We start from the raw sequence: 23,072 nt of genomic DNA on the forward strand, positions 1-23,072 counted from the left end.
AACCCTCAAGGGTGGAATTCCTCAACCGAGAGACTTCCACTTTCGGCACCTATGACGGTATCCCTTCTCTTGAGAATGGCGTTTGCCCATAGGTTGACGACGTGGTGCAATAAAAACTCAAGAGTCCGGGTACCTGACACCAAGAGAGACTCCATAGTCTTCCTGACCGACTCCTTTGAAAGATCGTGGGAGCGAACCCTGAAGCCTAAGGATCCTAGCCATAGATTGAGCTATGAAGCAGGCTTCATGCCGTATTTCGTGCCTCTCTCTATGTTCAGGACCATGACTGCTAAGAGGAAGGCCTTCAGAGAGGAGAGGGTTTGAGTCGGAACACCCTTCATTAGGAACTCTACAGAGGGGTTGAGGGGCATGGTGGAATGTGGTTCCCCATAGATCTTGTAATACTTCCTTTGTAGAACAAAAGGAAGTGGAAGGGACCAAGAGGAGGAACCTGCCCTCAGGGAACTAGAAGTTCCAGCTATCTGGGTGATAGCTTTCCTTTTGGCAGCTGTCCCCTTGGACTAGGGAAGAGCTGTACTGAACCTGGAAGGCTTCTGGGTCTTGAATATCTCATCAAGAACCATATCCTTCCCTTCCTGGATAGTGAAACCAGGAGTAGATAGCGCATTGATGGCCCTCATACAGCCAGGAGTCGACAGCCTGTTGATGGCCCTCATACAGGCAAGGACCTGCCAAAAGGTATGCTCCAACTCACGTCTCTCTTGCTCGAAGTGATAGTTCGGACTGGCCCCCTTTGAAAGATTCTCGGCCTCAGAATCGAAGGTGTCGTCCACCACTAGACTCACAGCCAGAGTTTAGGGTAGGTCAGGGTTGTCAACTGAATCGCTGGGAGGACCCGCCACAGGGGACCGTCTCTGTGCCTAAGAAATTCCAGTTTCCCGTGCACAGCATCCTTCATCTTAGTGTCCTTTGATTCTTTACGCACCGGACATTCCTTAGCAGTAGGAGCTGAAGGCTACTCCTCTGGAGGAGATACAGAAATCGGACATTGGTCTGGAGGCACTACCTCAAGGTCTTGAGGGTTGAAGGGATGGATCATGATCTCCCTGGCCGAACCTAAGTCCCTAATCGTCCTAGGGATGTAAGCGTGAGGTAGTGTTATGCCTCTCATCCTCCTTTTCTATCTCTTAGTGATGACATCCTTTACCTCCACTGGCGTAAAGGGTAAGTTAGCCATATAAGAGTCAAATGGATTAGGACGTCGACTTCCTTCTAGGGTCCTGACTCCCAACTGACGAACTCGACGAGGGTTCTTGGGGGATCCTAGGGGTTGCCTTGACCGGAACAGTCGGACGTTGTGATGATGAAGAAGACACATTCAGAGACTTCAGCAGGGTGGAGATGAACATATTCACCCATGGACGAAGCTCTGATTCTCTAGGTAAAACCCTGGAATTCCCTAGAAGAGTGTCCTTTGGGTGGAACTCTAGAAGGACCTCCAGTCAACAGAGGTGATAACCTCTAAGGCAGAGGAATATGTTCCTTCGGACACGAAGGAAGGTCTGGACTAATAGGTACGTTCACAAACCTAGTAAAAGGCTCCTTGAAACCCTCTGGAAAGGATGTCGGTCTTCCGCTGAAGGTGGAAGAAGCTGAGGGTCGTAGTGAAGGTATTGGTACCGCACTTGCTCGCGGCTCTGACACATCTGCTAGTGAATTGCTCGCGGAAATCGCCAATTTGCTTGTGAAATCGCGAGATTCATACGCAAAATCCCGAGTTTCACGCGTTAATAGACGCGATTCACGAGCAGAAGTGCTCAAAACGGGAGCACTTGGAGCCACACAAGAAGAGAAAGGTCTAACCCTTTCCTGCTGCCCCAGAGAAGCACCTACGTCCGACTAAGTCGGCAGAGGAGGCCTCTGAGTAGGAACTACTCTAGTTGGAGAACGTGTCACAGCAGGACGCGTTTCCAAGTGTCGCATAGGCGAGCGCTTTGTCAAGACTCCCCAAGCAGTGAGAGGCACTGGAGGTTTAGCTGGACACCTCTTTGAGGAATGGTAATTCTCATCATCGGGTCCGGTCTGAGGTCGTTTGGAAGAAGGTCTGGTTGAGGGGCTGCACGCTGATGGACTACGCATGCACCTACCTCTACCTCGAGACGAGAAACGTCTTTAGACCTTGATCGTGAACCCGTGGTTCGTGAACGGGAGCGTCTAGCTCTCGTTCGAGAACGGCGTGAACGTCGCGAATGCCCATCTCGCGAACGTGAGTGTCGACCTCGCAAATGTGAACATCGTTCTCGTGAAAGGTAACCTCGCGAGCGTGAATGCCGCCATTGTTAATGGGAGTGTCACCCTTGCGAGCGCCGTTCTCGTGATCTAGATCGCAAAGATCTAGAACGCGAGCGTCTGGACCTAGGTCTAGACTCTGCACGTGATTGTGTAGAACGCAATCGCGAGACTCATCCTCGTGAAGAGAAACGCCTCTAAGAAGAACTTTGAGACCTGCGATCTCGTGAGCGCGAGGCTCTAAAGCGTGAGTGCCTTCTAGAAGAAGAGTGCTCAGATCGTGATAACCTACGATCCGTTAGATCAGGGGAAGAGTCTCCAGAAGAGCGAGGCGATGGCGATGCTCATCCTTTAGCACTACTCGTGGTAAGAGCGCTGACCTTCAAAAGATATACACCTGCAACCTGCGGGTTCCTGTAGGGAGAAAAAAAAGGGTTAAAGATTAGGGGACGATGAGGTCCCAGGATGGAGAGAGGGTTTGTTGTCAGCAGGGGGCCATCAGAGAGGCAAACGCGAGTGATCCCCTCGTCTACAAGTGGAAGGGCCAGGAGAAGGCGAAAGATGGACCTCACACACTTCCAGAGTGTGAGATGATGGCAGCTCTGTAGAAGGGTCCTCCCTGGCATCACGCAGCAGCTCCTCCTTCAAAGGGGATCCCGAAATCTCTAAGGGCAACCACACCTGCAATAAATCTGAAAGGGAGAATGGCTCGCCAACAGCTGGAGAAGTTACTCCTCCAGGGGAAGCAACAACCCCCCCGCAATACCCTGGGGTTGCCATGGTGTTAGTCGTTCTGCGCTCCAACTGGATCGTCCCTTGGAACAGCAAGAGCAAGAAGGAGCTTTAGAAAGAGATTTGGGGGTGCGTGAAGAAGAATGCACTTTCCTCGCCCCTGAGGGAAAAGATTGCGCTTTGCTTTCTTCTTCCTGTGCCATCCAAATTTCTCCCATTGGTAGGAAGGCCACTCCCTACACTCTGCGCTGGGCGAACCCTGCTTGCAGTGATGCTATCAGCACGATGGACACAAAGAGTGCGGGTCAGTCTCCAACAAAGACATGAAAGTACCGCACGCGGCATGAAGGCAATCATAGAGAGGACACGCACACCTGAAAAAGAGAAAGCAAAATCAAAAGTCCAATGACAGTCAGGGAGAGAGAGGACATGTCCGATCTCTACTGAGCCAAAAGAAAAAGTGACGTCTCTCACTGCTGTGAGAGTATATATAGAGGTCACTGGGTACCCCCAGCCAATCCATTCAAGCGGTTAGGCAGGGTTGCCACCTCGCAATAAAAGTCTAATGGCTACCTTCCAGCTACGCTGAAAGATAATCCACATAAATAACGGAAGGTTTGTTAGTATGGGAACAAACAATGCTTCCTTTAGATGACAGTCCCAGATCATCCATTCAACCAATGAGTTAGGAATTCACCTTATAACGTAAGAGATCTTATCCATCATTAACTAGTGCTTCACTTATATAAAAACTATTTAACATAAACCAATTCACAAGCATCTGCAGAAATAAGAGATGTGCCATCTGTATGGCACAAAGCAAAATCAATAAACCATACCTCTCCTTCAGGGGACTCAAATAAATCTAGAAGTTATCCATGATTTATAATTGTTGAAGCTACATTGATAGGGCCAGACAATTGTTTCATTTTCAGGTACATAACTGCTGCTCACACCTGTAGATGAATATGGAACATTTAAGCTTATTGATAATATATAATATAACTCCCTCACTCACTCCCTCCCTCCCTCCCTCAAATGATGATGACGCCTAGACTGCATCTGAAAGATGTCTTTGAAGACGTTCGTCAGATCTAGAAGGTTTCTCAAGATCAGGATGAAGGATGCCAGGGGCATCAAGGATCTTCCTCTGAAAAGGAAAGATCAAACAAGGAAGACAAAGCAACCTTGAGAGCATGCTCCAAAGAACAGAACTCTAGAGAAAGACCTCCTGAAGGTTAAATTTAGCTGAGTAAATAAGTTTCAACACATATTACTTGGTAATTATTTGAAACCAATGATGCTATTCAGACAAAATACTTGCAAACAATCAGCTAGTAAAAAACATTTTTCAGGTTAAAGGGGCACCCCTGCGAGCGAGTTCAAATACACCTTGGTTAAAAAAAACGGTAAATTTAGTTTCATCCATTATGGGGAAACTGGAATAAAAATATATTTGCTGCATCAGAAATAGTGTAGTTTCAACGAATTTAACGTTTATTTTGACCGCAAACCATCCGATTTAGAGATTTACTATGTAATTGGAGTTAAAACAACAAGTTGTTCCAGAATGCAGAAAGACACTACTTCATCCCAACAATTATGGGGGACACCAGGTGGGAACCGGGGTTTTGGGTGGGGGGGGGGGGTCAAATGATATTTGCAATAAATGAATACTTATCCTTCCACCACCCCTCCCCGTATACCCCTATCTAGCCCTACCGGGGGGGGGGCTCCGCCCCCCCCTGCGACCCCCCCTTAAGGCCACAGTGATTTTCAGGGCACTACTGAACCTAAGAAAACCCACCTAACCTAGCATAGGGGCCCTGTATCTCTACCTAGGCCTACCGGGGGGGGGGGGCTCCGTCCCCCCCTGCGACCCCCCCTTAAGGCCACAGTGATTTTCGGGACACTACCGAACCTAATACAACCACCTAACCTAGGGCCCTGTACCCGTACCTAGGCCTAGCCCCTGCGACCCCCCCCCCCCCCTTACAGCCACTACCTAACACATCCATCAAACCAAATCGAAAGTGATGGCACTGCAGTATACATCGTTATACTATCACCATTATAATATACTTTATAAATTAATGAAGCTTACCTTAAACTGTTGGTTCAACAAGATGTGCTGCTGCTTTGAGGAAAACGTGAAGCCGTTGGGAAGCTTCCTTGGCATGCAGGACAATTTTTATTTTGTAAAATTAAATTGTGTCTCTGGCACAAATGCACTAGTTTTTCAACAAATTCATTGTAAGTTAGGAAACAGTCAGGACAAGAAGATGGAATTTCAACTTCTTGTGCAACATGAGATGACGTGCTTTCTATGCTCTCCATGTCTAAGAACGAAATGAAATGCCTGGGAAGATAATGTGGTTAATGTCTAGGAGAGGGCCGCATGAAGATATCACTGATAATTACATTTTATTCTTACTAGAATATGTAGGAATGTATGTATATAATGGTATACCAGTGAGATAATTTAGTGAAAATCAATAATAGTCGAAATATCGACGATCAAACTCACGCTACTCTCGACTTCCTCCCAGATTTTTCTAAGTCTGTTGTTATTGTTGACTGTGTCTTATTTTTGCTCAAATGAGCCCTGTACAGTGGCGATTCTAGGGGGGGGCCAGGGGGGGCCATGGCCCCCCCAGTTTTTTGGCTGGCCCCCAGCTTGGCCCCCCAGTTTTTGTTTCCATATCCTAATTCTAAATAAGCTTAGTTTAGGCATATATAATAATATAATATAATATATAATATAAATATATACCTTATAAATTATACAGTATACTATATATACACTCAAATATCCCATCCTATCACAATAACTAGACGTAATCACAAAAAAAAAAAAAAAAAGATGGTAACGTTGCTAGATTAAAATTATTGGAATTTTTTTTACACCTCCGTCCTCCTCGCCCGCTTGTGTTTGTGTGACGCGAATCAGACGCGTATGTTTCTTCCATGTATGATGTGATGATGTGATCAGTACATGTAGTCCGTTTCTGTGAGACTGTGAGCCGGTCAAGTCAGTTTTTACCCCATTAGTGTCTTATTGAGTGTCTAAAGCATAATTATTTGTGCATAAGTGCATTTGAGCATAAGTGGTATTCATTATTTCGTCTCATACAAAGTGGGAGTAGACTAGTGGCTATGAGATATTCGATCTTTATGTACAGTATGTGGGTGTTTCACATAAGAAGCGGATACGAAAATAGAGTAAAAAAATAATTATACGAAATCTTAGAAAAAGAATGAGAAGAATCTGACAGGCGGGTGTAAAGTAGCAAACAATGTACACTAATTTTTTTGTTATATGATGTAGGTCTATATCCCAACTCAAGTTTTAACCCTTCAACCCAGTGTTAACCTTTTCACAAACAGATCTGACAAAAGCCAAATATAAATATTGTCGTTAGCCATATTTGAAAGAAAATAACTAAATAGGCCAAAATACAAGTAGCTGGTGAGTCGGTGACAATTATGTTATTTTTATTAGTAAAATAAATTTTTGAATATACTTACCCGATAATCATGTAGCTGTCAACTCCGTTGCCCGACAGAATTCTATGGAGGGATACGCCAGCTATCACAATACTAGAAGGGGGTGTACTTACCAGCGCCACCTGTGGCCAGGTACTATAGTACTTCTTGTTGACACCTCCTCAATTTTTCCTCGGTCCACTGGTTCTCTATGGGGAGGAAGGGAGGGTCGATTAAATCATGATTATCGGGTAAGTATATTCAAAAATTTATTTTACTAATAAAAATAACATTTTTCAATATTAAACTTACCCGATAATCATGTAGCTGATTCACACCCAGGGGGGTGGGTGAAAAACCAGTGTACAAGACTAAAGGATAGCTAAGTATCCCGTATTTCATATAATCAGTTATCCACAATAACAATGAAATAATAAGTACCTGGTAAGGAAGTCGACTTGAACCGTTACTCTGCCTTTAATAAGATCGTCTTCCTTACTGAGCGCAGCGTTCCTCTTGGGAGGCTGAATCAACTCAAAGGTGCTAAAGTATACAGGGCTGCAACCCATACTAAAGGACCTCATCACAACCTTTAACCTCGGCGCTTCTCAAGAAAGAATTGACCACCCGCCAAATCAACAAGGATGTGGAAGGCTTCTTAGCCGACCGTACAACCCATAAAAAGTATTCAAGAGAAAGGTTAAAAGGTTATGGGATTATGGGAATGTAGTGGCTGAGCCCTCGCCTACTACTGCATTCGTTGCTACGAATGGTCCCGGGGTGTAGCAGTACTCGTAAAGAGACTGGACATCTTTGAGATAGAATGATGCGAACACTGACTTGCTTCTCCAATAGGTTGCATCCATAACACTCTGCAGAGAATGGCTCTGTTTGAAGGCCACTGAAGTAGCCACAGCTCCCACTTCATGTGTCCTTACCTTCAGCAAAGCAAGGTCTTCTTCCTTCAGATGAGAATGTGTTTCTCTAATCAGAAGCCTGAATAGTAAGAAACTGAGTTCTTAGAACTTGGAAAAGAAGGTTTCTTGATAGCACACTATAAGGCTTCTGATTGTCCTTGTAAAGGTTAAGACTTTTTTAGATAGTACCTAACAGCTCTAACTGGGCAAAGTACTCTCTTCAGATCATTCCCCACCAAGTTGGACAGGCTTGGGATCTCGAACGACTTAGGCCAAGGACGTGAAGGAAGCTCGTTTAGCAAAAACCGAGCTGCAAGGAACATGTAGCCGTTTCAGATGTGAAAACAATGATCCTGCTGAAGGCGTGGATCTCACTTACTCTTTTATCTGTTGTCAAGCACACGAGGAAAAGAGTTTTTAATGTGAGGTCCTAAAAAGAGGCTGATTGGAGAGGTTCAAATCTTGATGACATAAGGAACCTTAGGACCACGTCTAGATTCCAGCCTGGAGTGGACAACCGACGTTCCTTTGAGGTCTCAAAAGACCTAGGGAGGTCCTGTAGATCTTTGTTGGTGGAAAGATCCAAGCCTCTGTGGCGGAAAACCGCTGCCAACATACTTCTGTAACCCTTGATCGTAGGAGCTGAAAGGGATCTTACTTTCCTTAGATATAACAGGAAGTCAGCAATCTGGGTTACAGTGGTACTGGTTGAGGAAACTGCATTGGTCTTGTACCAGCTACGGAAGACTTCCCCTTGAGACTGATAGATTCTGAGAGTGGATGTTCTCCTTGCTTTGGCAATCGCTCTGGCTGCCTCCTTCGAAAAGCCCCTAGCTCTTGAGAGTCTTTCGAAAGTCTGAAGGCAGTCAGACGAAGAGCGTGGAGGATTGGGTGTACCTTCTTTACGTGAGGTAGACTCAGAAGGTTCACTCCTAGAGGAAGAGTCCTGGGAATGTCGACCAGCCATTGCAGTACCTCTAAGAACCATTCTCTCGCGGGCCAGAGCGGAGCCAACCAACGTCAGCCGTGTCCCTTTGTGAGAGGAGAACTTCTGAAGTACCCTGTTGACAATCTTGAACGGCGGGAATGCATACAGGTCGAGATGGAACCAATCCAGCAGAAAAGCATCCACGTGAACTGCTGCTGGGTCTGGAATCGGAGAACAATACAACAGGAGTCTCTAGGTTATCGAGGTAGTGAACAGATCTATGGTTGGCTGACCCCACAGGGCCCAAAGTCTGCTGCAAACATTCTTGAGAAGGGTCCACTCTGTGGGGATGACCTGACCCTTCCGTCTGAGGTGATCTGCCATGACATTCATACCGCCCTGAATGAACCTCGTTACCAGTTAGCTTTCGATCTTTAGACCAGATGAGTAGGTCCCTTGCGATCTAGAACAACTTCCACGAAAGAGTCCCTCCCTGCTTGAAGATGTAAGCCAGGGCTGTGGTGTTGTCAGAGTCCACCTCCACCACTTTGTTAAGCTGGAGGGACTTGAAGTTTATCAAGGCCAGAATAACCGCCAACAACTCCTTGCAATTGATGTGAAGTGTCCTTTGCTCCTGATTCCATGTTCCCGAGCATTCTTGTCCGTCCAAAGTCGCACCCCAGCCCGTGTCTGATGCGTCCGAGAGGAGACGGCGGTCGTGTTTCTGAACAGCCAAAGGTAGACTTCCTTGAGAAGAAAGCTGTTCTTACACCACGCGAGAGAAGACCTCCTCTCTTCGGAAACAGGAACTGAGACCGTCTCTAGCGTCATGTCCTTTATCCAGTGAGCAGCTAGATGATACTGAAGGGGGGGGAGGTGGAGTCTCCCTAACACGATGAACAGGGCCAGCGATGAAAGTGTCCCTGTTAGACTCATCCACTACCTGACTGAGCATCGGTTCCTTCTCAGCATGCTCTGGATGCATTCTAGGGCTTGGAAGATCCTTGGGGCCGACAGAAAAGTCCGAAAAGCTCGACTCTGAAGATCCATACCCAAGGAGACAATGGTCTGGGATGGAACGAGCTGAGACTCCTCAAAATTGACCAGGAGGCCCAGTTCCTTGGTCAGATCCATAGTCCATTTGAAAATCTCCAGACAGCGACGACTTGTGGGAGCTCTTAAAAGCCAGTCGTCTGACGGAGCCGGACACAAGATCATGGTACTGCTGCACAGTCTGTGAACTGTCAATCATGGGCAAGCGAGGAAGTACAGTGACAACCCGAATCTGTCTAGACTGTCTGGGTCGTACAGACAACTCCTTATCGGGTTGCTGAGGTTGCCGCACTGCGTCACAACAAGTCACTTCTGTTGGTTGTTGAACGTCTTCCCCGTGACACATTGACTCCGTAAACAAAAAATCCTCTAACAAGGACTAAGCTTGGACTGCATGTCTTGCAACACAGCTCAAGGTCTATGGGAGCCGGTGTGGTAACAGACGGGATTAGCGACTGAAGTGGAACCATTACCTTCCCTGGAAGCATGTTATGCTTAAATAAAAGTCCATAGGAGGCTATGCAGCTAAAGGCTCCCTCCAAATGACAGAGTCCTCGAGGGAATATCAGAAGGAGGGAGAAAAGAACTTTCTCATCTACAGGGACCATATCCTAGAAAAGCTAAGTTCTCTCAGTGAGGGTTCACTGGTGCAACAGCAGCAGACTAGAAGGCAACGTTATGAAACTGCTTGACAGTCTAGTGAGTTGGCAACAACCAAAGATGTGTGACTGAGAAGCATGCGGAAAGGTATGCAGAGCATGTTGTATGCAGAGTATGCTGTATGTAGAGCATGTTGTATGCAGAGCATGCTGAATGCAGAGCATGCTGTATGCAGAGCATGTTGTATGCAGAGCATGCTGAATGCAGAGCATGCTGTATGCAGAGCATGTTGTATGCAGAGCATGCTGTATGCAGAGCATGCTGTATGTAGAGCATGTTGTATGCAGAGCCTGCTGAATGCAGAGCATGCTGTATGCAGAGCATGTAGTATGCAGAGCATGCTGTAAGCAAAGCATGCTGTATGTAGAGCATGCTGTAAGGTAAGCAGAGCGTGTGCATGGCGTTTAACATTTCTCAGAAATTCCATGACCAGTGCTAGAGTGCTTTATGCATGCTTGCATGGGGTTTTAATATCAACATAATATTTACCTTACATTCATAACTCATGATTCATATTTTTGCCATATTTTGCGATATTGTTAAAAATATATTGCAAGGAATACAAATATATTTTTATAAGTAATACAAATAACCTCCATTATCATAAGGTTTGAAAATGGAGGTAAGGTATGCTGAACAGCAGAGTCAGAACGAGCTGGAACAACAATAGTTGTGGTTTCCTCTTCAAGACTCTGTTGAGGGAACACCTGAGGCTCAGTCTGCAAAGGCTGATCAAAGGAAGTAGCAGAAGGTAGGCGCATGGGTGGAGGAGGCTGACTCCTGGCATGAGTGGCTGAACTCAAGGGTTGCGCTTGCTGAGTGGTTGGCGGATGCGCAGTAGCAAGTTCCTGAGGAACGAGTTGAGGTTCCTGCGGTGTGAGCTGAGAGCGAAAAGGTAGTGGCTGCGCAGAACGCAGTAAAAAATTTCGCAAGTTGAGGCTCCTGAGGCGCAAGGCTAAGGTGTTAAGGTGCTTGCCTTGAGGAGGGTTGAGCTCGCTGCAGCGAGAGCTGAGGAGACTGACTCATGGATGGGAGAGGTTGTACCTCAAGCGAGTGTTGCCTCACTGGTGGAACAGCAAGTGGAAGCGGAGGAAGAGAGGTATAAGCCTCCTGTTCCCATTGCTGAGGTTGCCTTAAGGAAGGCGGAGGGAGCTGCACACCACTGGGATCAGTAAACTCATAACGTGGCTCAACATCGTACGCCTGGCAGGTGGTACTGCGGTCAGGCGGAGCGAGCGCAGGCGGAGGGAGCGCAGGCGGAGCGAGCGCAGGCGGAGCGAGCGCAGGCGGAGGCGCAACCTTCTCAGCCCGACACTCACGCATCAAGACCGAAAGTTGTGACTGCATGGACTGCAGTAGAGTCAACTTGGGGTCGGCAGACACTAAGGTCTGCTGAGGTAAAGCCTTAACAGCAGAGATCTGTTGCGGCAGAACCTTACTCCTCTTAGGCGGAGTGCATTCAACTGATGACTGAGGAGAGTCAGAGCTAACCCAATGACTGCATCCGGGTTGTTGAACTCTAACTTCGTACGTCTGGCATAGGTCTGGACTTTACGTTTAAGAGGTCTTGAGACCTGAGACCAGCGTTTTCTCCCCTAAATTTCTTCTGCAGACGAGCAAAATAAGGGCTCAATCGTCTGCGGGTGGGAGTGACGGTCTCGGTAAGACACGCCCACAACCACCGAGGATACTTCTGTGCGCCGATCAAGGCCTGCTGAACCCTTTTGTCCTTCGACATTGCTTCTCCCCTGGGCTTGGGAGCTTGCAAGAGGTCCCGGACTGGGAGGACGACTGGCGCGCACAGAAGTACCCTCACGCACAACACTGACACACTTTGTGCTAATCACTTATCACTTTGATTTTCTGTTTGCACTTATTTCACTGAACTCGAAACTTTAAGTGGTTTGTACCTGAAACACGCAATTCTATCCTTTCTCAAAAGTTAGTAATTGCGAAAACAGAATTACAATGTAACAGAAAAATCTAATGAAAGATAAATAATTCAGTGGCTGGAAAGAGACTAAACACTAGATCACTCTAGAAACGTTTACCTTCTTCCCCTAAAGAGACTAGGGAGAAGAGCAAAAACGATAACAACGTTACTCGCTTGAAAGAAACGTTTATCCTCCTCTTTCTCCCTCCGTCTCTATCTCTCTCTCTCTCTCTCTCTCTTGACTTAGAACCTGAGAGAAGAGCCCAATCATATATATCGTTAAAACATATTATTGTTAAAGGAAAAAAACTGAAATATTTCCCAAAATGAAAAGTTCCTTTATTAGGATTAAAACCATTAAGTTAAGAAAGAATGAACAAAACGCTAGACACGGTTACTCTTACTGCAACGTGAAACCGTGAAAATTCTTTCTCTATCGTAACGATAGAGCGCAAGTTGAACGTTCTGAACGTCAACAACTGCAGAGACAAAACAAAACGTTAGTTCAACTTTGAAAACAGTACTAGACTATCAAAGAAATTCTTTCAAAGACATTAAAATAGCATAATATGTTAACAGGTAAAACCGAAATGACGGGCTCAATGTTAATTAACTTCGGTACCAAGAAAAGACCGCCTACTATTAGGAAGGTCGAATATAAACAAATATAAAAATTAATTTTAATAAGTTTATAAAAAAAGGAAGTTAATCGAAGAGGCCTATAAGAGACGGAGAGATATAAAATAAATCTATAACTTTTGTTAAGCAAAATTAAGAAAGAGAGTCTATACTCTCTTAGACACCAACACTTCCGTCTAAGGGAAGGGTCGGCCATTTAAAGGTGAAAGAGAGTTCATACTCTCTTCGTCACTATAATTAATCAAATTAATTCCAAAAGCTAACTAAGCTAATATAGAAGTTTCCAGTAAAGCGACAGCCGAAATCAAAGAGAAATACTTCACCAAAGTCGTGAAAATACTCCAAGAACATAAGCGTATCCCAGAACGTCTTGCCGGAAGCACGACAGAGGAAAAATTGAGGAGGTGTCAACAAGAAGTACTATAGTACCTGGCCACAGGTGGCGCTGGTAAGTACACCCCCTTCTAGTATTGTGATAGCTGGCGTATCCCTCCATAGAATTCTGTCGGGCAACGGAGTTGACAGCTACATGATTATCGGGTAAGTTTAATATTGAAAAAACCCCATTTTATTTTTACATAGAAAACAATTCCTATAATAATAAAAATCGTCTAGGCCTAATTGTATCATAATTTTTGTGATTCGTGAATGTTGGCAGTGATAGTGTAGGCCTATATGTGCATATATTTATTATACTGTATACATGTTATACACACACACACACACCCACACCCACACACACACATATATATATATATATATGTGGGTGTGGGTGTGTGTGTGTGTGACAGTGTGTGTGTGCGTGCTGTCATCATCTTCTATTCTTCCAGTCGGTAGTCGGCAAAACCGCAAATTTTATCACATTTTTCTGTGGTGACAGGTGTGTTGTGTTAATTGTGAATTACGTGTGATTATTTGATTTAATTTATTTTTTTTTCAGAACTTACTATCACAGATAATTTTATTGTACTATAGACAATCATGGATAAATTTGTAATTAAAAAACGCAGTGAATGTGATACACCATTGACAGTAAACCTTGAATCTGATAAACCTGCTAAGAAGTCAGAGGGAGACTGTGATCGTGAAAGTATTGGCAATCCTGCAAGATCAAGTTCACATGATCATCCAACAAAGAAACAGAAAAAGGAAGATTCTGCACCAGCTGACATTTCTCAATCTGCTTCTGAGAATCCTATTCAGGTACGATTAAAAGAGTATCCAAGGCATAGTGAAGGAAAGTCTCATGCTCGGTCTTTTGTGGGGGCTTGGTTCGACAAATATGAATGGGCTGAATATTCTAAAGAACGAGATGCAATGTTCTGTTTTGCATGCAGGCACTTTGCTCCACCAACATATGGCAATGCAGATGAAGCATTCATAAAGAGTGGCTTTAGACGATGGAAGAAAGCACATGGAAAAGATGGTGCCATCGAAAAGCACATTTCCTCTCAGTGCCACAAAACTTCTTGTATTGCATGGGCGGACTATCAACGAAATAAAGCTGATAAAACATCAATTGCTCAGTGTATAAGTGAGGCATACCAGAAGAAAGTTCTTGAAAATCGTCATTACATAAAGACATTAGGTGAAATAATCCTGTTGACTGTAACACAAGACATTTCGCAGAGAGGACATAGAGAAGGTGATGATGAACTGAATCCAGGAAATGTTCGTAAGATTCTCAGATTCACTGCTAAACGTGATCCTATTATAGCTGATAGAGTAGAAAGTGGTCCAAAAAATGAAAAATACACTTGTTCTGCAATACAGAATGAGATGATTGACACACTTGCATGTATGGTGAAGGAAGAAATTGCAGAAAAAGTTAGGTCATGTCATTACTTTTCTGTTCAAGCTGATGAAGCCAAGAATGTTAGTAAGGCAGAGCAGTTGGCATTAGTTATTAGATTTTATGATGAAATAGCAAATTGTATTCAGGAGTGCTTCATTTCTTTCACTCAGATGGACTTGTTGGATGCTGCCTCTATCACAGATATTATTTTGAAGAGTTTGGATAAACTGGGGTTGGATTACAAATCTTCTCTTGTAGGATTAGGATTTGATGGGGCATCAGTGATGAGTGGAGGGATTAGTGGTGTTCAGAAACGAATTCGTGATAAAGCTCCTTTTGCATATTATATACACTGCTATGGACACAGGCTCAATTTAGTGTTGATAAATGTTGCAAAGTATGTACCCGAAGCTGCTGAATTCTTTAGTTTGCTTGAAGAACTCTATATCTTTGCTAGTAACTCGGTAGTTCATGAGAAATTCATTTTGATACAGCGTGAAATGTTGCCTAAAGAACAAGTACGAGAACTGCAGCATCTCAGTGACACAAGGTGGTGGTGTCGGGCCACTTCGTGTGAAAATGCTCTACTCCGTCTGCAATGCATAATGAGACTTTTGAAGGAAATTTCTGAAGATGACATTGGTGCCCGAGCTGTATCCGCTCGCGGTTTGCTTGCCCAGATTGATGCAGAGTTTGTTTACTTATTGCAATTTTTCACAGATATTCTTGGAAAGTTAATAAAGTGTCTACACAGCTACAGGATAAACAAGCAGACCTAGGAAAAGCAGCAAATCTAATTTCGTCACTCCATGAACATTTAGTTAATGTACGCAACTCTGACTTGAATGACCATTACTCTGAGAAGGTTAATGAACTCTGCAGGAAATGCTGCATTACACCAACAACAACAAGAAAACGGGTAAAGAAACCTCGTAAGCTTGATGGATTTATCGTGTTTGAAACAAGTGGTCAAGGATCTTCTGCTCCATGTCATGTGCAACACATCAGGATTTTCTATGAAGTCCTAGACTGCTTAATTAGTGAATTAGACCGTCGTTTCTCCAAAGAGTCAAATGCAATTTTCTGTGGTATTTCAGCTCTCTGTCCTGGAGGACAGACATTCTTGTTAGAAGAAGACTTGAAGGCATATGCAATGGCATACTAGGTCAGTCAAAATGATTTACAATATGAGATCCCTCTGGTGAAGAAATTACTCACGAAAGAGCCAATACAGCCTACATCCATTACACAATTCCTGTCATTCCTTAGTCCTTATAAGGCTGCATTTGACTGTTTGTACAAACTATTGTTAATATCTGTCACTCTTCCTGTTACCAGTGCTTCTTGTGAGAGAAGTTTTTCAAAAATGAAATTAGTGAAAACATTTCTCAGAAATTCCATGACCAGTGCTAGATTGAGTAATATCGCATTACTGTCCATTGAAAGTGCACGTACCGAGGGAATTGATTTAGACTGTTTTGTTGATGAATTTGATAGCCGGCATGATAATCGTAGAATTAAGCTGCACTAAATATACGTACTATAATCTACTTCACCTCAGGAAAGGGAAACTCGCCCTGTTGGCAACACTGCATTACTTCATGCATGCTTGCATGGGGTTTTAATATCAACATAATATTTACATTACATTCATAACTCATGATTCATTTTTGTTTTGAAGATATTTTTGCCATATTTTTGCGATTTTGTTAAAAATATATTGCAAGAAATACATAAATATTTTTTTTTAAGTAATACGAATAACCTCCATTATCATAATGTTTGTGTAGGCATACATGTATATGTTTTACAAATGCAAGTTATGAAAGTAATGAGGTGTTATTATTGTCATTTGTTATTTCATTAATGACATAATATTGTCTTCAGAGTGCCACCTAGCCACCAACAATAAATGCCCCCCCAAAATTTATATTGGCCCTGAAGTGGCCCCCCCACTTTCAGAGTCCTAGAATCGCCACTGGCCCTGTAACCACTATAATCCGCAGACAAACTAGTCCACTATGACGTCTTCACGTTTGGCCAATCACAGTGCGACAATACATTTTCTTTCCCAATGACGTCTTCACGTTTGGCCAATCACAGTGCGACAATACATTTTCTTACCCATCACAGTGCGACAATACATTTTCTTACCCAGCCATTTTAGTTCGTTCCTAGACATTGAGGCCGTAGCAAGCACGTCATCTGATATTGCACAAGAAGTTGAAATTCCATCTTCTTGTCCTGACTGTTTCCTAAGTTACAATGAAATTGTTCTTACTTATTCGGGGTTATATTGAAAAACTAGTGGATTTGTGCCAGAGACACAATTTAATTTTACAAAATAAAAATTGTCCTGCATGTCAGGGAACCTTCGCAACGGCTTCACGTTTTCCTCAAAGCAGCAGCACATCTTTATCAACCAACAGGTTAAGGTAAGCTTCATTCATTTATGGAGTATATTATAATGGTGATAGTATAACGATGTATACAGCAGTACCATCACTTTGGATTTGGTTTGATGGATGTGTTAGGTAGTGTCCTTAAGGGGGGGTTGCAGCCCCCCCGGTAGGGGTACAGGGCTATTAGGCTAGGTTAGGTGGGTGTATTAGGTTTGGTGGTGCCCTGAAAATTACTGTGGCCTTAAGGGGGGGTCGCAGGGGGGGCAAAGCCCCCCCCCCCCCCCCCCCCCCCCCCCCCCACCGGTAGGCCTAGGTAGGGGTACAGGCCCCCCAGGGTAGGTTAGTTGGTTGTATTAGGTTCGGTAGTGCCCCGAAAAATCACTTTTCTCATCCTCCCCCCACCCAAAAAACCCGATCCCACTGGGGTCCCCCATAATTGTAGTAGTAGGTTTATGCTTACATTTTGTGTGTAAGAGTTAAGTCTTAGTTTCTTTTTTATTCATTTCCTCATGTTTCTATGCACTGTGCAACAATAATCTGGTTGTTTTTTGCCGTTTTTCGTCGTTAATACTTGAAAAACGGGTGCGGCCTTCTCCTAGACATTTACCGATAATGTATTGTCGCGCTGTGATTGGCCAAACATGTATGACGTCATAGTGGACAGGCGCTGTGATTGGCCAAACGTGTAAGACTTCATAGTGGACTAGTTTTGTCAGCGGATTATAGTGGTTACAGGGCTCATTTAAGCAAATACAAGACACAGTCAACAACAACAACAGACTTAGAAAAAATCTGGGAGGAAGACATGAGTAGCGTGAGTTTGATCGTCGATACATAAAGAACTAGGCATTTGCGACAGATAATATTTTACAGAAATACTACAAAAGACTTGCTTTACTCGGGAAATATATTATTATAATAGATTTCCCATAATGGATGAAACAGTAATAATACCAAAAAAACTGAGTATAGGCTAACCTATTTTGACATATATATTCTCGATAAACTTAATCTACAGAGGTTCCTAATGCTATTACGGGGAATAGGCCTAAGGCGGAGAAGTCGTATTTGGTTCAGACGGGCCTTATATAAAATTTCAAGTCATACCTAGAAAAAATACATTTTCATGTAAGAAACAAACAAAAGAACACCAACTAACCTATCAGCAGTATCCTTACCTAACGCGGGTGAGGCAACGTTGCTCCAGCGATAAAACACCCTTAATCTGCAATACCATTAGTTTACCCTAAGACTGAGTCTCAACTCTCAACCCCGTGTTAACTTCCCAAATATCTTCATTCCTAGCAAGATACTATTAGATCATATTTCGTAAATAGTATAAATAGCTTTATTATATCATATTTCAAAGATAAACAACTTTCCCAATAAACAAGATTTAACAAATAAATAAGAATGTTTACCCGGGTAACAACCAACTACGTACAATTAGGCTTGATCTACTATAGGTATAGCAAATTCATATTAAAACTACAATGTGATATTACACAAAATAAAGGGTATAAACGTACCTCTAACCAGCTTGATGGAGATTACATAAAGACGGGAAGAGTAAGAGTAAGACGAAGACCAGACAAATGACAATCACCGGCCTGGGAACTATACAGGATTTGCCTATGTAACGGCTCCACAGATTTACCCTTTCTTATTATGCATATTAGGTTGCTTTGATTAAATCCCATTATCCTTAAGTTCGCATTTAGTACCCTTCCAGTTGTTCTACTTTATTTTTCTCCTTACCTTTGAAATCCATATATTCGCCCACTCGATGATATATGAATAATAGCTATGATATTGTCATCAACAAGTTTTCTATATTACTAGATAAGTATTCAATGACATATTTACCCACCTAAGCATTTTATTACGTTAATTCCTATTCATTTATAGTTCAATAGCCTTAAGAGATCTTTTCTTTGTACCTAAGTAGCATTTAGTTTCAATAAATATGTTTGAATATTTTATTTTTTCTCCAGTGATGCCATTTGGCACAGGTCTTCTTGCAAAGTTGCAAAATTGGACGTCTTCTATTATAGGGTTAATTATAATTTATTTATCTATTTCCTTCCTCAGTGAGCTATTTTTCTCTGTTGGACGCTTGAGCTCAATAATAATAATAATAATAATAATAATATCGAATATTAGCCTTGTGATAATACCTCGTTCAAACCATCAAATAGAATTAACCAATCATTTAGACAAACTGTAAACTTTATCCTACTCCCTATGACATACCAAAGTATTCTTAATAGAAATAATGATGTTGGTAATCAAAATGTATTCCTCTGATATAATGTTATAAAAACATACTCTCTCTCTCTCTCGCTCTCTCTCTCTCTCTCTCTCTCTCTCTCTCTCTCTCTCTCTCTCTCTCTCTCTCTCTCTCTCTCTCTCTCTCTCTCTCTACACACAAACACACACATTATATATATATATATATATATATATATATATATATATATATATATATATATATATATATATATATATATATATATATATATATATATATATATATATATATAAAAAGAGAAGATATAGGCCTATATTTAAGTCCCTTAAAAACAAACAAAAAATCTTCAACTCTGTCCCATGGCGTTAAAGTTTGAATGTCATTTCATCGTAATCGCAGCTAGTTTTTCGATCAGATCGCATAGGGGCTCAGGATTCCTGGTCACCAGCCCTAAATTTGATTATAGCTAAATTCTCTATAAACTATAGTATTTTCTATAGTTATAATTTAATCGTTATTTGTTTTTAATTATTGTATTTTTGAAACCATAAACTCTAAAATTTATATTTTTACACAAAATTATCATATTAAGAGATTATGTTTTGATTTCAGTGCAAGCTCTGAAAGATAAACATATAACTATCTCGAGTATCAGTGTATCACGTACAAGGGAAACTTATCAAAACAAATAATTCGCAGCAACTAAATCTTAGATTGAAAACTGATATTTCATGTTGCCCATTATAACATAGGCCTATACAGTAGGCTACTGTAGCAGACATGCTTGACACTTAACTGATTATACATGAGTATACAATAAATTGGAATTTCCAAACTTGTCCCAAAAACAACTAAAATTTTCAAAGTTGAGTTTAGGACGAATTCCTTCAAAGTGGGGACCTTGCAAAGAATTTTTCAGATATCTCAACCCTACCATTGTCTAAAAGTCAAGCATTTTGGATTGCAGTTACCCGAGTAATTATCCGGTAGACTGGTTTAACTATGATATATTTTCAAAAGACATTGGTATAAATAGGATTTGGTGTTAAATAGAATGAGATATCCAAGTAAACAGTTGCTTTGCGTTGTCAAATGTTGTATTATGAACACAGCCAATGGATCAGTTAACATAGTGTAGACAAAGAAAATGATAGATATTTCAATATCAAGGAAAACTTTTTATGGATAACTATAGTATATTTAACTGACGGCTTTTCTTCTTATTATTGTCTCGCTACGTTACCAAACACTTAGTTTGCATTATGTTTTCATTACAGCAGGATCCAATCTAAACTACATAAATTTACTATATTTACACAAATCCTCTAGATAAATGCACATTTCAAACTTTATCTGCATACCTATATAATCGCTTCCTTTCGTGTCTTGCTGTCTAACCTTTCGTCCTTTACTTCATAGTACAACAGCCAGGATTTCCCCATTTTGTTCCTTATCACCGAGTAGTTTATCCTTGCCATAACACTGCACCATAACTACCAAATGCCATGAAGGAAATAAACTTAGTATCCTTATCATGAGCAATGCAAGTCAATCATGAATTATTAATTTTTTGGTTCAATATGAAAGACTTGAAGAATAGCTTGACTTATAAATGTCCGAATGCTTTGACCCACTAAGAAAATTGTGACATGTTTTCCTTTAACTTCATTGATTGGTCAATTAGGTATGAGCCAAACACCCAAGTTTAGACAAAATCAATGTGATAAATGTTGCCATTTAAGCATAATGCCCTCAACTTTCTTTAACCCGGTGTATTTTTTATCATAATCATACCCACCTGGCACAATCTCTCCTTACTCTCGCAATCTGAGTGACCAGAGTTAAATTCCTGAAAAAGATTTTCATTAAATCTAGTTAATCTATTGGTCTAAGATTGAAATTGTGTTCCTAGTTGTTAGTAGATTATTATGGCGGGGTGGGAAAAAAGAGGAAAAAAATGTCATATTCTATAAATTCTTAGCCGGAAAGCAGTCCTCATCAAATATGAAGGAACCATTCATAAGGTATTCAAATCATAATGTAAGCTATCTGACATTACAGAAAGTGACAGATAAAATTTTTCTTCTGTTGATGAGTGCTGCAGTCACAGCATAACTAATTTCTGATGTAGAATTCATATCTGGCCTGCAGTACTGTACATGCGGGTGATTTAATGCATTTGCAATGTTGTTTAAGCAATAAGGGGTTTCATTAGGTTTACTTACTGGGTCTCCCAATTTATGCTAAACCCAACTGGTCACACCAGATGTTTTAAAAAGATTCTAAGATGTCATTCCTCAAGTTTGGAGATTTTTTTATTCATTGATCCAAAAGTTTTAAGTTTCAACTACAAGAATTTTGTTATAATCCTTTTCTCAGATTCAAAGTTACTTAAAGTTGAATATCTACACATCTAAAAAACATCCCATACTTTTATATCTTCAAACACATTTCTATTGCATATAGTGTTCAATTCATTCCATCTAAAAATGCATATCATCTCACAGATGTATAAGACAATAATAATGGTTCTTAGCATTCTCATAATTAATCATGGGTCAATTTTTATTGTATATGAAAGGAAAAATTAACAAATAAAAATTGAAAAGCCTCAAGGATGAGAATTCCTTGAAAGAGAACATAATTCTTGACCTTAATCGTTGCAATGTCTGTTCAATAAAATATGGTAAACCAAACATTGTTTGGAGAGGAAATTCCAGTTTCTAACATTAATGTTGTAATAAAAAAGTATAGGAACCACTATGAAACGAATGTGAACTCCTTGTGACGGGGAAGGTCATCACTCATAAGGAAAGCCAAAGAATTGAGATACCCTCCAAATACAAAGTAGAGAGGGCCTACCCTAGGGTTATGGACACCTTGTAAAAATGAAATACCATCACTCTCCTAAGATCCTAAGAGCCAATGGATTAAAATACCTTGTAAACACATGTTACAGTGCCTGTTTAATGTATGGGAACCTTTTGTGATGGAAAATGTCACCACTCTCCTAAAAAGAACAATCGACGGAGATAACTCGTACATACATAGTAGAGAGTACCCAGTTAAGGGTTGGGAATCCCCTGAGATACGAAATACAACATCTCCTAGGAAAAACCAGTGGACCGAAAGAGACATTTCCAGGATCAACACATCAGCGGAGCTTATCACCTTTATCATTAATACTATAGGACTATATGATTTTGTTTTCACGTCCAAGGGTTCTGGAACTCAACTCCTTAGTAAGGAAGATGTTAAGAAAGGAGTCATAGGAAGGTCCAAGTTTCTAATCTCCAAGGTAGACTATTCAATGTACTAAAAGAAACTCTTCCAGACACAAGAGTGATTCTTGAACCTGTCTCTCAACAAACACATCTGGTTTGATCCATTTAAAATGATGACCGTCCGATATGTCTGCCAATTACTACATCGAGGGGCTTGGATTTGTACTATAATTTCAAAAGATGGCTATTGGCACGTCCCTATTGCCCACCACTTCCAACCTTAGAACAATCTTCTGCCACCAAGCCCATCCCACAACTCATGCTCATGTTCCCAAGAGTAAGGAGAAAAACTAACAAGTCTGACTCTTAGCTCACAAGAATGACTACTAAAGAATAATGGCTGCCTGAAGGGCCGGATAATTTGGTTCTCCCCTCTGGAACAACCCTGCAGGGGTCCCAAATGCACCAAGTACCATGCATGAATGTTGTACTGCTTGGATTTGTTTCAGGTAGTGATAAATGAACACTCTATGCTCACACTAAACAGTAAAACTCTGTGACCTGAAATTGACTACAGGTAGTAGCAAAGAATGCTAGTGTAAAGGCAATTTTTCTTATTTTGTGGTTTTTTATAGATGGAGACAGGATCAGCTTTTTTAAATTAGGTCATTAAGATACAGATAGCCTCTGTTGAAAGGGCCATGTTAGTCTGGGTGTTTTAAACAGATTACCTTCTTAAGACATGACTAAATGCTGTATAATCCTAAGGTTGACCCTGGACAAAAATTGCTATCTTCCCAAC

General features: G+C 41.8%; 1 long non-coding RNA gene across 1 annotated transcript in view; it reads right to left on the bottom strand.

Annotated features, from left to right (window-relative positions):
• LOC137644882 (uncharacterized) overlaps positions 1 to 18,418 on the bottom strand; it is a 74,743-nt gene extending 56,325 nt beyond the window's left edge. Inside the window, exons 1-2 of the long non-coding RNA XR_011045226.1 lie at positions 18,325 to 18,418; positions 3,822 to 3,938 (exon numbers count right to left, since the gene is read on the bottom strand). This is a non-coding gene — a long non-coding RNA (uncharacterized lncRNA). The remainder of the gene's footprint in view (positions 1 to 3,821; positions 3,939 to 18,324) is intronic.
• Positions 18,419 to 23,072: the final 4,654 nt, after the last annotated feature.

The sequence above is a fragment of the Palaemon carinicauda genome, chromosome 1, assembly GCF_036898095.1.
Source record: "Palaemon carinicauda isolate YSFRI2023 chromosome 1, ASM3689809v2, whole genome shotgun sequence".
Lineage (NCBI taxonomy): Eukaryota > Metazoa > Arthropoda > Malacostraca > Decapoda > Palaemonidae > Palaemon > Palaemon carinicauda.